Here is a 12,653-nt window from a genome sequence, read left to right on the forward strand (position 1 = left end):
ATGATCGGGGGGGCTCTGGATATGATCGGGGGGGTGCTCTGGATACGATCGGGGGGTTCTGGATATGATCAGGGCAGGGGCTGCGGATATGATCGGGTGAGGGGCTCTGGATATGATCGAGGAGGGGTGTGGCTCTGGATACGATTGATGAGGGGCGGCTCTGGATACGATCGGGGAGGGCCCTGGATACGATCGGGGGAGCTCTGGATATGACCGAAGGGGGCTCTGGATATGATCGAGGGGGGCTCTGGATATGATCGGAGGGGGGCTCTGGATATGATCGGGGAGGGGCTCTGGAGACGATCGGGGAGGGGGGCTCTGGATATGATCGGGGGGGGGCTCTGGATACGATCGGGGGGGTCTGGATACAATCGGGGGGCTCTTGATATGATCGGGTGGGAGGGTGCTCTGGATACGATCTGGAGGGGGTGCTCTGGATACGATCGGTGGGGCCCTGGATACGATCGGGGGGCCCTGGATACGATCGAGGTGGGCTCTGGATATGATCGGGGGGGGGCTCTGGATACGATCAAGGAGGGGTCTCTGGATACGATCGGGGTGGGCTCTGGATACGATCGGGGGGGCTCTGGATACGATCGGCGGGGGCCCTGGATACGATCGAGGTGGGCTCTGGATGTGATCGAGGGGGGTCTCTAGATCTCATCGGGGGCTCTGTATATGATCGGGGTGGCTCTGGATACGATCGGGGGGGGCTCTGGATACGATCGGGGAGGGGCTCTGGATATGATCGGGGGGCCTGGGGTACGATCGGGGGTTCTGAATACGATCGAGGAGAGGCTCTGGATACGATCGGGGGGGCTCTGGATACGATCGGGGGGGGCTCTGGATACGATCGGGGAGGGGCTCTGGATACGATCGGGGGGGCTCGGGATACGATCGGGGGGCTCTGGATACGATCGGGGGGCTCTGGATACGATCGGGGGGGTCGGAATACGATCGGAGGGGGTTCTGGATACGATCAGGGGGCTCTTGATATGATCAGATGGGGGGCTCTGGATACGATCGGGGAGGGGCTCGGGATACGATCGGGGGGGCTCTGGATATGATCAGGGAGGGGGGCTCTGGATACGATCGGGGGGGCTCTGGATATGATCAGGGAGGGGGGCTCTGGATACGATCGGGGGTGCTCGGGATACGATCGGGGGGGCTCTGGATATGATCAGGGAGGGGGGCTCTGGATACGATCGGGGGGGCTCGGGATACGATCGGGGGGGCTCTGGATATGATCAGGGAGGGGGCTCTGGATACGATCGGGGGGGCTCGGATTACGATCGGGGGGGCTCTGGATATGATCAGGGAGGGGGGCTCTGGATACGATCGGGGGGGCTCTCGATATAATCGGGGGAGGGGCCCTGGATACGATCGGGGAGTGGGGTTCTGGATATGATCGAGGGGGGCTCCGGATATGATTGGGGGAGGGACTCTGGAGGCGATCGGGGAGGGGGGCTCTGGATATGATCGGGGGGGCTCTGGAGACGATCGGGGAGGGGGGCTCTGGATATGATCGGGGGGGCTCTGAATATGATCGGGGGGGGGCTCTGGATATGATCGGGGGGGTGCTCTGGATACAATCGGGGGGGTTCTGGATATGATCAGGGCAGGGGCTGCGGATATGATCGGGTGAGGGGCTCTGGATATGATCGAGGAGGGGGGTGGCTCTGGATACGATCGAGGAGGGGCGGCTCTGGATACGAGCGGGAGGGACTCTGGATATGATCGGGGGGGCTCTGGATATGATCGGGGAGGGCCCTGGATACGATCGGGGGAGCTCTGGATATGATCGAGGGGGGCTCTGGATATGATCGAGGGGGGCTCTGGATATGATCGGAGGGGGGCTCTGGATATGATCGGGAGGGTGCTCTGGATACGATCGGGGGGGGGCTCTGGATATGATCGAGGGGGGCTCCAGATATGATCGGGGGAGGGGCTCTGGAGACGATCGGGGAGGGGGGCTCTGGATATGATCGGGGGGGGTTCTGGATACGATCGGGGGGGTCTTTATACAATCGGGTGGCTCTTGATATGATCGGGTGGGAGGGGTCTCTGGATACGATCGGGGTGGGCTCTGGATACGATCGGGGGGGGCTCTGGATACGATCGGTGGGGGCCCTGGATACGATCGAGGTGGGCTCTGGATATGATCGAGGGGGGCTCTGGATATGATCGAGGTGGGCTCTGGATATGATCGAGGGGGGCTCTGGATACGATCGAGGTGGGCTCTGGATATGATCGGGGAGGGGGGCTCTGGATATGATCGGGGGGTGCTCTGGATACGATCGGGTGGGGTGCTCTGGATACGATCGGGGGGGACTTTGGATATAATCGGGGGAGGGGCTCTGGATACGATCGGGGAGGGGGGCTCTGGATATGATCGACGGGGGCTCCGGATATGATCGGGGGAGGGGCTCTGGAGACGATCGGGGAAGGGGGCTCTGGATATGATCGGGGGGGGCTCTGAATATGATCGGGGGTGGGCTCTGGATACGATCGGGGGGGTGCTCTGGATACGATCGGGGGGGTTCTGGATATGATCAGGGCAGGGGCTGCGGATATGATCGGGTGAGGGGCTCTGGATATGATCGAGGAGGGGGGTGGCTCTGGATACGATCGAGGAGGGGCGGCTCTGGATACGAGCGGGAGGGGCTCTGGATATGATCGGGGGGGCTCTGGATATGATCGGGGAGGGCCCTGGATACGATCGGGGGAGCTCTGGATATGATCGAGGGGGGCTCTGGATATGATCGGAGGGGGGCTCTGGATATGATCGGGGGGGTGCTCTGGATATAATCGGGGGAGGGGCTCTGGATACGAACGGGGAGGGGGGCTCTGAATATGATCTGGGGGCTCTGCATATGATCAGGGAGGGGGGCTCTGGATATGATCAGATGGGGGGGCTCTGGATACGATCGGGGGGGCTCAGGATACGATCGGGGAGGGGCTCTGGATACGATCGGGGGGGCTCTGGATACGATCGGGGGGGGCTCTGGATATGATCAGGGAGGGGGGCTCTGGATACGATCGGGGGGGCTCTCGATATAATCGGGGGAGGGGCCCTGGATACGATCGGGGAGTGGGGCTCTGGATATGATCGAGGGGGGCTCCGGATATGATTGGGGGAGGGACTCTGGAGGCGATCGGGGAGGGGGGCTCTGGATATGATCGGGGGGGCTCTGGAGACGATCGGGGAGGGGGGCTCTGGATATGATCGACGGGGGCTCCGGATATGATCGGGGGAGGGGCTCTGGAGACGATCGGGGAAGGGGGCTCTGGATATGATCGGGGGGGGGCTCTGAATATGATCGGGGGGGGGCTCTGGATACGATCGGGGGGGTGCTCTGGATACAATCGGGGGGGTTCTGGATATGATCAGGGCAGGGGCTGCGGATATGATCGGGTGAGGGGCTCTGGATATGATCGAGGAGGGGGGTGGCTCTGGATACGATCGAGGAGGGGCGGCTCTGGATACGAGCGGGAGGGACTCTGGATATGATCGGGGGGGCTCTGGATATGATCGGGGAGGGCCCTGGATACGATCGGGGGAGCTCTGGATATGATCGAGGGGGGCTCTGGATATGATCGAGGGGGGCTCTGGATATGATCGGAGGGGGGCTCTGGATATGATCGGGAGGGTGCTCTGGATACGATCCGGGGGGGCTCTGGATATGATCGAGGGGGGCTCCAGATATGATCGGGGGAGGGGCTCTGGAGACGATCGGGGAGGGGGGCTCTGGATATGATCGGGGGGGGTTCTGGATACGATCGGGGGGGTCTTTATACAATCGGGTGGCTCTTGATATGATCGGGTGGGAGGGTGCTCTGGATACGATCTGGGGGGGGTGCTCTGGATACGATCGGTGGGGCCCTGGATACGATCGGGGGGCCCTGGATACGATCGAGGTGGGCTCTGGATATGATCGGGGGGGGGGCTCTGGATACGATCAGGGAGGGGTCTCTGGATACGATCGGGGTGGGCTCTGGATACGATCGGGGGGGGCTCTGGATACGATCGGTGGGGGCCCTGGATACGATCGAGGTGGGCTCTGGATATGATCGAGGGGGGCTCTGGATATGATCGAGGTGGGCTCTGGATATGATCGAGGGGGGCTCTGGATACGATCGAGGTGGGCTCTGGATATGATCGAGGGGGGCTCTGGATATGATCGAGGTGGGCTCTGGATATGATCGAGGGGGGCTCTGGATATGATCGGGGAGGGGGGCTCTGGATATGATCGGGGGGTGCTCTGGATACGATCGGGGGGGTGCTCTGGATACGATCGGGGGGGACTTTGGTTATAATCGGGGGAGGGGCTCTGGATACGATCGGGGAGGGGGGCTCTGGATATGATCGACGGGGGCTCCGGATATGATCGGGGGAGGGGCTCTGGAGACGATCGGGGAAGGGGGCTCTGGATATGATCGGGGGGGGGCTCTGAATATGATCGGGGGGGGGCTCTGGATACGATCGGGGGGGTGCTCTGGATACGATCGGGGGGGTTCTGGATATGATCAGGGCAGGGGCTGCGGATATGATCGGGTGAGGGGCTCTGGATATGATCGAGGAGGGGGGTGGCTCTGGATACGATCGAGGAGGGGCGGCTCTGGATACGAGCGGGAGGGGCTCTGGATATGATCGGGGGGGCTCTGGATATGATCGGGGAGGGCCCTGGATACGATCGGGGGAGCTCTGGATATGATCGAGGGGGGCTCTGGATATGATCGGAGGGGGGCTCTGGATATGATCGGGGGGGTTCTCTGGATATAATCGGGGGAGGGGCTCTGGATACGAACGGGGAGGGGGGCTCTGAATATGATCTGGGGGCTCTGCATATGATCAGGGAGGGGGGCTCTGGATATGATCAGATGGGGGGGCTCTGGATACGATCGGGGGGGCTCAGGATACGATCGGGGAGGGGCTCTGGATACGATCGGGTGGGCTCTGGATACGATCGGGGGGCTCTGGATACGATCGGGGAGGGGCTCTGGATACAATCTTGGGGCTCTGGATATGATCAGATGGGGGGGCTCTGGATACGATCGGGGGGCTCTGGATACGATCGGGGAGGGGCTCTGGATACGATCTTGGGGCTCTGGATATGATCAGATGGGGGGACTCTGGATACTATCAGGGGCTCTGGATACGATCGGGGTGGCTCTGGATACGATCGGGGGGTCTCTGGATATGATCGGGGGTGCTCTGGATACAATCGGGAGGCTCTGTATATGATCGGGGGTACTCTGGATACAATCGGGGGTCTCTGGATATGATCGGAGGTGCTCTGGATACAATCGGGGGGCTCTGGATACGATCGGGGGTGCTCTGGATACAACCGGGGACTCTGGATACGATCAGGGGCGACTCTAGATACGATCGGGGGGGTCTCTGGATATGATCGGGGGAGGGGCTCTGGATACGATCGGGGGGGGGCCTCTGTATACAATCGGAGGTTCTCTGGCTATGATCGGGGAGGGGCTCTGGAGACGATCGGGAGGGCTCTGGATATGATTGGGGGGGGCTTGGAATACGATCGGAGGGGGCTCTGGATACGATCGGGGGGGCTCGGGATACGATCGGGGGGGCTCTGGATACAATCGGGGGGGAGGCTCGGGATACGATCGGGGGTGGGCTCGGAATACGATCGGAGGGGGCTCTGGATACGGCCGGGGGCTCGGGATACGATCGGGGGGCTCTGGATACGATCGGGGGGGGCTCGGGATACGATCGGGGGGGCTCTGGATATGATCAGGGAGGGGGGCTCTGGATACGACTGCGGGGGGGCACTGGATACGATAAGGGAGGGGGCTCTGGATACGATCGGGGGTCTCTGGATACGATCGGGGGGGCTCAGGATACGATCGGGGGGGGGTTCGGGATACGATCGGCGGGGCTCGGGATACGATCGGGGAGCGGCTCTGGATACGATCGGGGTGGGCTCGGAATACGATCAGGGAGGGGGGCTCTGGATACGATCAGGGAGGGGGGCACTGGATACGATCAGGGAGGGGGGCTCTGGATATGATCAGATGGGGGGGCTCTGGATACGATCAGTGGTGGGCTCTTGATACAATCGCGGGGGGCACCGTATACGATCAGGGAGGGGGGCTCTAGATACGATCGGGGGGCTCTGGATACGATCGGGGGCCTCTGGATACGATCGGGGGGGCTCTGGATACGATCGGGGGGGCTCGGGATACAATCGGGGGGGCTCTGGATACGATCGGGGGGGCTCTGGATACGATCGGGGGGCTCGGGATACGATCGGGGGGGCTCTGGATACTATCGGGGGGGCTCGGGATACGATCGGGGGGGCTCTGGATACTATCAGGGGGGGAGTCGGAATAGGATCGGAGGGGGCTCTGGATACGATTGGGGGGGCTCTGGATACGATCGGGGAGGGTCTGTGGATACGATCGGGGGGGCTCGGGATACGATCGGGGGGGCTCTGGATATGATCAGGGAGGGGGCTCTGGATATGATCGGGGGGGCTCTGGATACGATCGGGGAGGGGCTGTGGATACGATCGGGGGGCTCGGGATACGATCGGGGGGGCTCTGGATATGATCAGGGAGGGGGCTCTGCATACGATCGGGGGGGGCACTCGATATAATCGGGGGAGGAGCTCTGGATACGATCGGGGACGGGGGCTCTGGATATGATCGAGGGGAGCTCCGGATATGATCGGGGGAGGGGCTCTGGAGACGATCGGGGAGGGGGGCTCTGGATATGATCGGGGGGGGGCTCTGGATACGATTGGGGGGGGTCTGGATACGATCGGGGGGCTCTTGATATGATCGGGGGGGGGTGCTCTGGATACGATCTGGGGGGGTGCTCTGGATATGATCGGGGGGCTCTGGATACAATCGGGGGGGCTCTGGATATGATCGAGGGGGGCTCTGGATATGATCAAGGTGGGCTCTGGATATGATCGAGGGGGGCTCTGGATACGATCGAGGTGGGCTCTGGGTATGATCGAGGGGGGCTCTGGATATGATCGAGGTGGGCTCTGGATATGATCGAGGGGGGCTCTGGATATGATCGGGAGGGGGCTCTGGATATGATCGGGGGTGCTCTGGATACGATCGGGGGGGGCTCTGGATACGATCGGGGGGGCTCTGGATATAATCGGGGGAGGGGCTCTGGATACGATCGGGGAGTGGGGCTCTGGATATGATCGAGGGGGGCTCCGGATATGATCGGGGGAGGGACTCTGGAGACGATCGGGGAGGGGAGCTCTGGATATGATCGGGGGGGGCTCTGAATATGATCGGGGATGTCTCTGGATACGATTGGGGGGGTGCTCTGGATACAATCGGGGGGGTTCTGGATATGATCAGGGCAGGGGCTGCGGATATGATCGGGTGAGGGGCTCTGGATATGATCGAGGAGGGGGGTGGCTCTGGATACGATCGAGGAGAGGCGGCTCTGGATACGATCAGGGGGGGCTCTGGATATGATCGGGGTGCTCTGGATACGATCGGGGAGGGCCCTGGATACGATCGGGGGAGCTCTGGATATGATCGAGGGGGGCTCTGGATATGATCGAGGGGGGCTCTGGATATGATCGGAGGGGGGCTCTGGATATGATCGAGGGGGGCTCTGGATACGATCGGGGGGGGGCTCTGGATACGATCGGGGACGGGGGCTCTGGATATGATCGAGGGGGGCTCCGGATATGATCGGGGGAGGGGCTCTGGAGACGATCGGGGAGGGGGGCTCTGGATATGATCGGGGGGCTCTGGATACGATCTGGGGGGGTCTGGATACAATCGGGGGGCTCTGGATACAATCGGGGGGGCCCTGGATACGATCGGGGGGGCCCTGGATACGATCGAGGTGGGCTCTGGATATGATCGGGGGGGGCTCTGGATACGATCAGGGAGGGGGCTCTGGATACGATCGGGGTGGGCTCTGGATACGATCGGGGGGGGGGCTCTGGATATGATCGAGGGGGGCTCTGGATACGATCGAGGTGGGCTCTGGATATGATCGGGGGGGGCTCTGGATACGATCAGGGAGGGGGCTCTGGATACGATCGGGGTGGGCTCTGGATACGATCGGGGGGGGCTCTGGATACGATCGGTGGGGGCCCTGGATACGATCGAGGTGGGCTCTGGATATGATCGAGGGGGGGTCTGGATACGATCGGTGGGCTCTTGATATGATCGGGGGGGGGTGCTCTGGATACGATCTGGGGGGGTGCTCTGGATATGATCGGGGGGCTCTGGATACAATCGGGGGGCCCTGGATACGATCGGGGGGGGCCCTGGATAAGATCGAGATGGGCTCTGGATATGATCGGGGGGGGGCTCTGGATACGATCGGTGGGGGCCCTGGATACGATCGAGGTGGGCTCTGGATATGATCGAGGGGGGCTCTGGATATGATCAAGGTGGGCTCTGGATATGATCGAGGGGGGCTCTGGATACGATCGAGGTGGGCTCTGGATATGATCGAGGGGGGCTCTGGATACGATCGAGGTGGGCTCTGGATATGATCAAGGGGGGCTCTGGATACGATCGAGGTGGGCTCTGGATATGATCGAGGGGGGTTCTGGATATGATCGAGGTGGGCTCTGGATATGATCGAGGGGGGCTCTGGATACGATCGAGGTGGGCTCTGGATATGATCGAGGGGGGCTCTGGATACGATCGAGGTGGGCTCTGGATATGATCGAGGGGGGCTCTGGATACGATCGGTGGGGGCTCTGGATATGATCGAGGTGGGCTCTGGATATGATCGAGGGGGGCTCTGGATATGATCAAGGTGGGCTCTGGATATGATCGAGGGGGGCTCTGGATACGATCGAGGTGGGCTCTGGATATGATCGAGGGGGGCTCTGGATATGATCGGGAGGGGGCTCTGGATATGATCGGGGGTGCTCTGGATACGATCGGGGGGGGCTCTGGATACGATCGGGGGGGGCTCTGGATATAATCAGGGGAGGGGCTCTGGATACGATCGGGGAGTGGGGCTCTGGATATGATCGAGGGGGGCTCCGGATATGATCGGGGGAGGGACTCTGGAGACGATCGGGGAGGGGAGCTCTGGATATGATCGGGGGGGGCTCTGAATATGATCGGGGATGTCTCTGGATACGATTGGGGGGGTGCTCTGGATACAATCGGGGGGGTTCTGGATATGATCAGGGCAGGGGCTGCGGATATGATCGGGTGAGGGGCTCTGGATATGATCGAGGAGGGGGGTGGCTCTGGATACGATCGAGGAGGGGCGGCTCTGGATACGATCGGGGGGAGCTCTGGATATGATCGGGGGGCTCTGGATACGATCGGGGAGGGCGCTGGATACGATCAGGGGAGCTCTGGATATGATCGAGGGGGGCTCTGGATATGATCGAGGGGGGCTCTGGATATGATCGGAGGGGGGCTCTGGATATGATCGAGGGGGGCTCTGGATACGATCGGGGGGGTGCTCTGGATACGATCGGGTACGGGGGCTCTGGATATGATCGAGGGGGGCTCCGGATATGATCGGGGGAGGGGCTCTGGAGACGATCGGGGAGGGGGGCTCTGGATATGATCGGGGGGCTCTGGATACGATCGGGGGGGTCTGGATACAATCGGGGGGCTCTGGATACAATCGGGGGGCCCTGGATACGATCGGGGGGGCCCTGGATACGATCGAGGTGGGCTCTGGATATGATCGGGGGGGGGGCTCTGGATACGATCAGGGAGGGGGCTCTGGATACGATCGGGGTGGGCTCTGGATGCGATCGGGGGGGGGGGCTCTGGATACGATCGGTGGGGGCCCTGGATACGATCGAGGTGGGCTCTGGATATGATCGAGGGGGGCTCTGGATATGATCGAGGTGGGCTCTGGATATGATCGAGGGGTGCTCTGGATATGATCGAGGTGGGCTCTGGATATGATCGAGGGGGGCTCTGGATATGATCAAGGTGGGCTCTGGATATGATCGAGGGGGGCTCTGGATACGATCGAGGTGGGCTCTGGATATGATCGAGGGGTGCTCTGGATATAATCGAGGTGGGCTCTGGATATGATCGAGGGGGGCTCTGGATACGATCGAGGTGGGCTCTGGATATGATCGAGGGGGGCTCTGGATATGATCAAGGTGGGCTCTGGATATGATCGAGGGGGGCTCTGGATACGATCAAGGTGGGCTCTGGATATGATCGAGGGGGGCTCTGGATATGATCAAGGTGGGCTCTGGATATGATCGAGGGGGGCTCTGGATATGATCGAGGGGGGCTCTGGATACGATCGAGGTGGGCTCTGGATACGATCGAGGTGGGCTCTGGATATGATCGAGGGGGGCTCTGGATATGATCAAGGTGGGCTCTGGATATGATCGAGGGGGGCTCTGGATACGATCGAGGTGGGCTCTGGATATGATCGAGGGGTGCTCTGAATATGATCGAGGTGGGCTCTGGATATGATCGAGGGGGGCTCTGGATATGATCGAGGGGGGCTCTGGATATGATCGGGGGTGCTCTGGATATGATCGGGGGGGCTCTGGATACGATCGGGTGGGGCTCTGGATATAATCGGGGGAGGGGCTCTGGATACGATCGGGGAGGGGGGCTCTGGATATGATCGAGGGGGGCTCCGGATATGATTGGGGGAGGGACTTTGGAGACGATCGGGGAGGGGGGCTCTGGATATGATCGGGGGGCTCTGGATACGATCGGGGGGGTCTGGATACAATCGGGGGGCTCTGGATACAATCGGGGGCCCCTGGATATGATCGGGGGGGCCCTGGATACGATCGAGGTGGGCTCTGGATATGATCGGGGGGGGGCTCTGGATACGATCAGGGAGGGGGCTCTGGATACGATCGGGGTGGGCTCTGGATACGATCGGGGGGGGGCTCTGGATACGATCGGTGGGGGCCCTGGATACGATCGAGGTGGGCTCTGGATATGATCGAGGGGGGCTCTGGATATGATCGAGGTGGGCTCTGGATATGATCGAGGGGTGCTCTGGATATGATCGAGGTGGGCTCTGGATATGATCGAGGGGGGCTCTGGATATGATCAAGTTGGGCTCTGGATATGATCGAGGGGGGCTCTGGATACGATCGAAGTGGGCTCTGGATATGATCGAGGGGTGCTCTGGATATAATCGAGGTGGGCTCTGGATATGATCGAGGGGGGCTCTGGATACGATCGAGGTGGGCTCTGGATATGATCGAGGGGGGCTCTGGATATGATCAAGGTGGGCTCTGGATATGATCGAGGGGGGCTCTGGATACGATCAAGGTGGGCTCTGGATATGATCGAGGGGGGCTCTGGATAAGATCGAGGGGGGCTCTGGATATGATCGAGGTGGGCTCTGGATATGATCGAGGGGTGCTCTGGATATGATCGAGGTGGGCTCTGGATACGATCAGGGAGGGGGCTCTGGATATGATCGGGGGAGGGGCTCTGGAGACGATCGGGGAGGGGCTCTGGATATGATCGGGGGGCTCTGGATACGATCGGGGGGGTCTGGATACAATCGGGGGGCTCTGGATACAATCGGGGGGCCCTGGATACGATCGGGGGGGCCCTGGATACGATCGAGGTGGGCTCTGGATATGATCGGGGGGGGGCTCTGGATACGATCAGGGAGGGGGCTCTGGATACGATCGGGGTGGGCTCTGGATACGATCGGGGGGGGGCTCTGGATACGATCGGTGGGGGCCCTGGATACGATCGAGGTGGGCTCTGGATATGATCGAGGGGGGCTCTGGATATGATCGAGGTGGGCTCTGGATATGATCGAGGGGTGCTCTGGATATGATCGAGGTGGGCTCTGGATATGATCGAGGGGGGCTCTGGATATGATCAAGGTGGGCTCTGGATATGATCGAGGGGGGCTCTGGATACGATCGAGGTGGGCTCTGGATATGATCGAGGGGTGCTCTGGATATAATCGAGGTGGGCTCTGGATATGATCGAGGGGGGCTCTGGATACGATCGAGGTGGGCTCTGGATATGATCGAGGGGGGCTCTGGATATGATCAAGGTGGGCTCTGGATATGATCGAGGGGGGCTCTGGATACGATCAAGGTGGGCTCTGGATATGATCGAGGGGGGCTCTGGATATGATCAAGGTGGGCTCTGGATATGATCGAGGGGGGCTCTGGATATGATCGAGGGGGGCTCTGGATACGATCGAGGTGGGCTCTGGATACGATCGAGGTGGGCTCTGGATATGATCGAGGGGGGCTCTGGATATGATCAAGGTGGGCTCTGGATATGATCGAGGGGGGCTCTGGATACGATCGAGGTGGGCTCTGGATATGATCGAGGGGTGCTCTGAATATGATCGAGGTGGGCTCTGGATATGATCGAGGGGGGCTCTGGATATGATCGAGGGGGGCTCTGGATATGATCGGGGGTGCTCTGGATATGATCGGGGGGGCTCTGGAGACGATCGGGTGGGGCTCTGGATATAATCGGGGGAGGGGCTCTGGATACGATCGGGGAGGGGGGCTCTGGATATGATCGAGGGGGGCTCCGGATATGATTGGGGGAGGGACTTTGGAGACGATCGGGGAGGGGGGCTCTGGATATGATCGGGGGGCTCTGGATACGATCGGGGGGGTCTGGATACAATCGGGGGGCTCTGGATACAATCGGGGGCCCCTGGATACGATCGGGGGGGCCCTGGA

Source organism: Pristiophorus japonicus, chromosome 3 (genome assembly GCF_044704955.1).
Source record: "Pristiophorus japonicus isolate sPriJap1 chromosome 3, sPriJap1.hap1, whole genome shotgun sequence".
Lineage (NCBI taxonomy): Eukaryota > Metazoa > Chordata > Chondrichthyes > Pristiophoridae > Pristiophorus > Pristiophorus japonicus.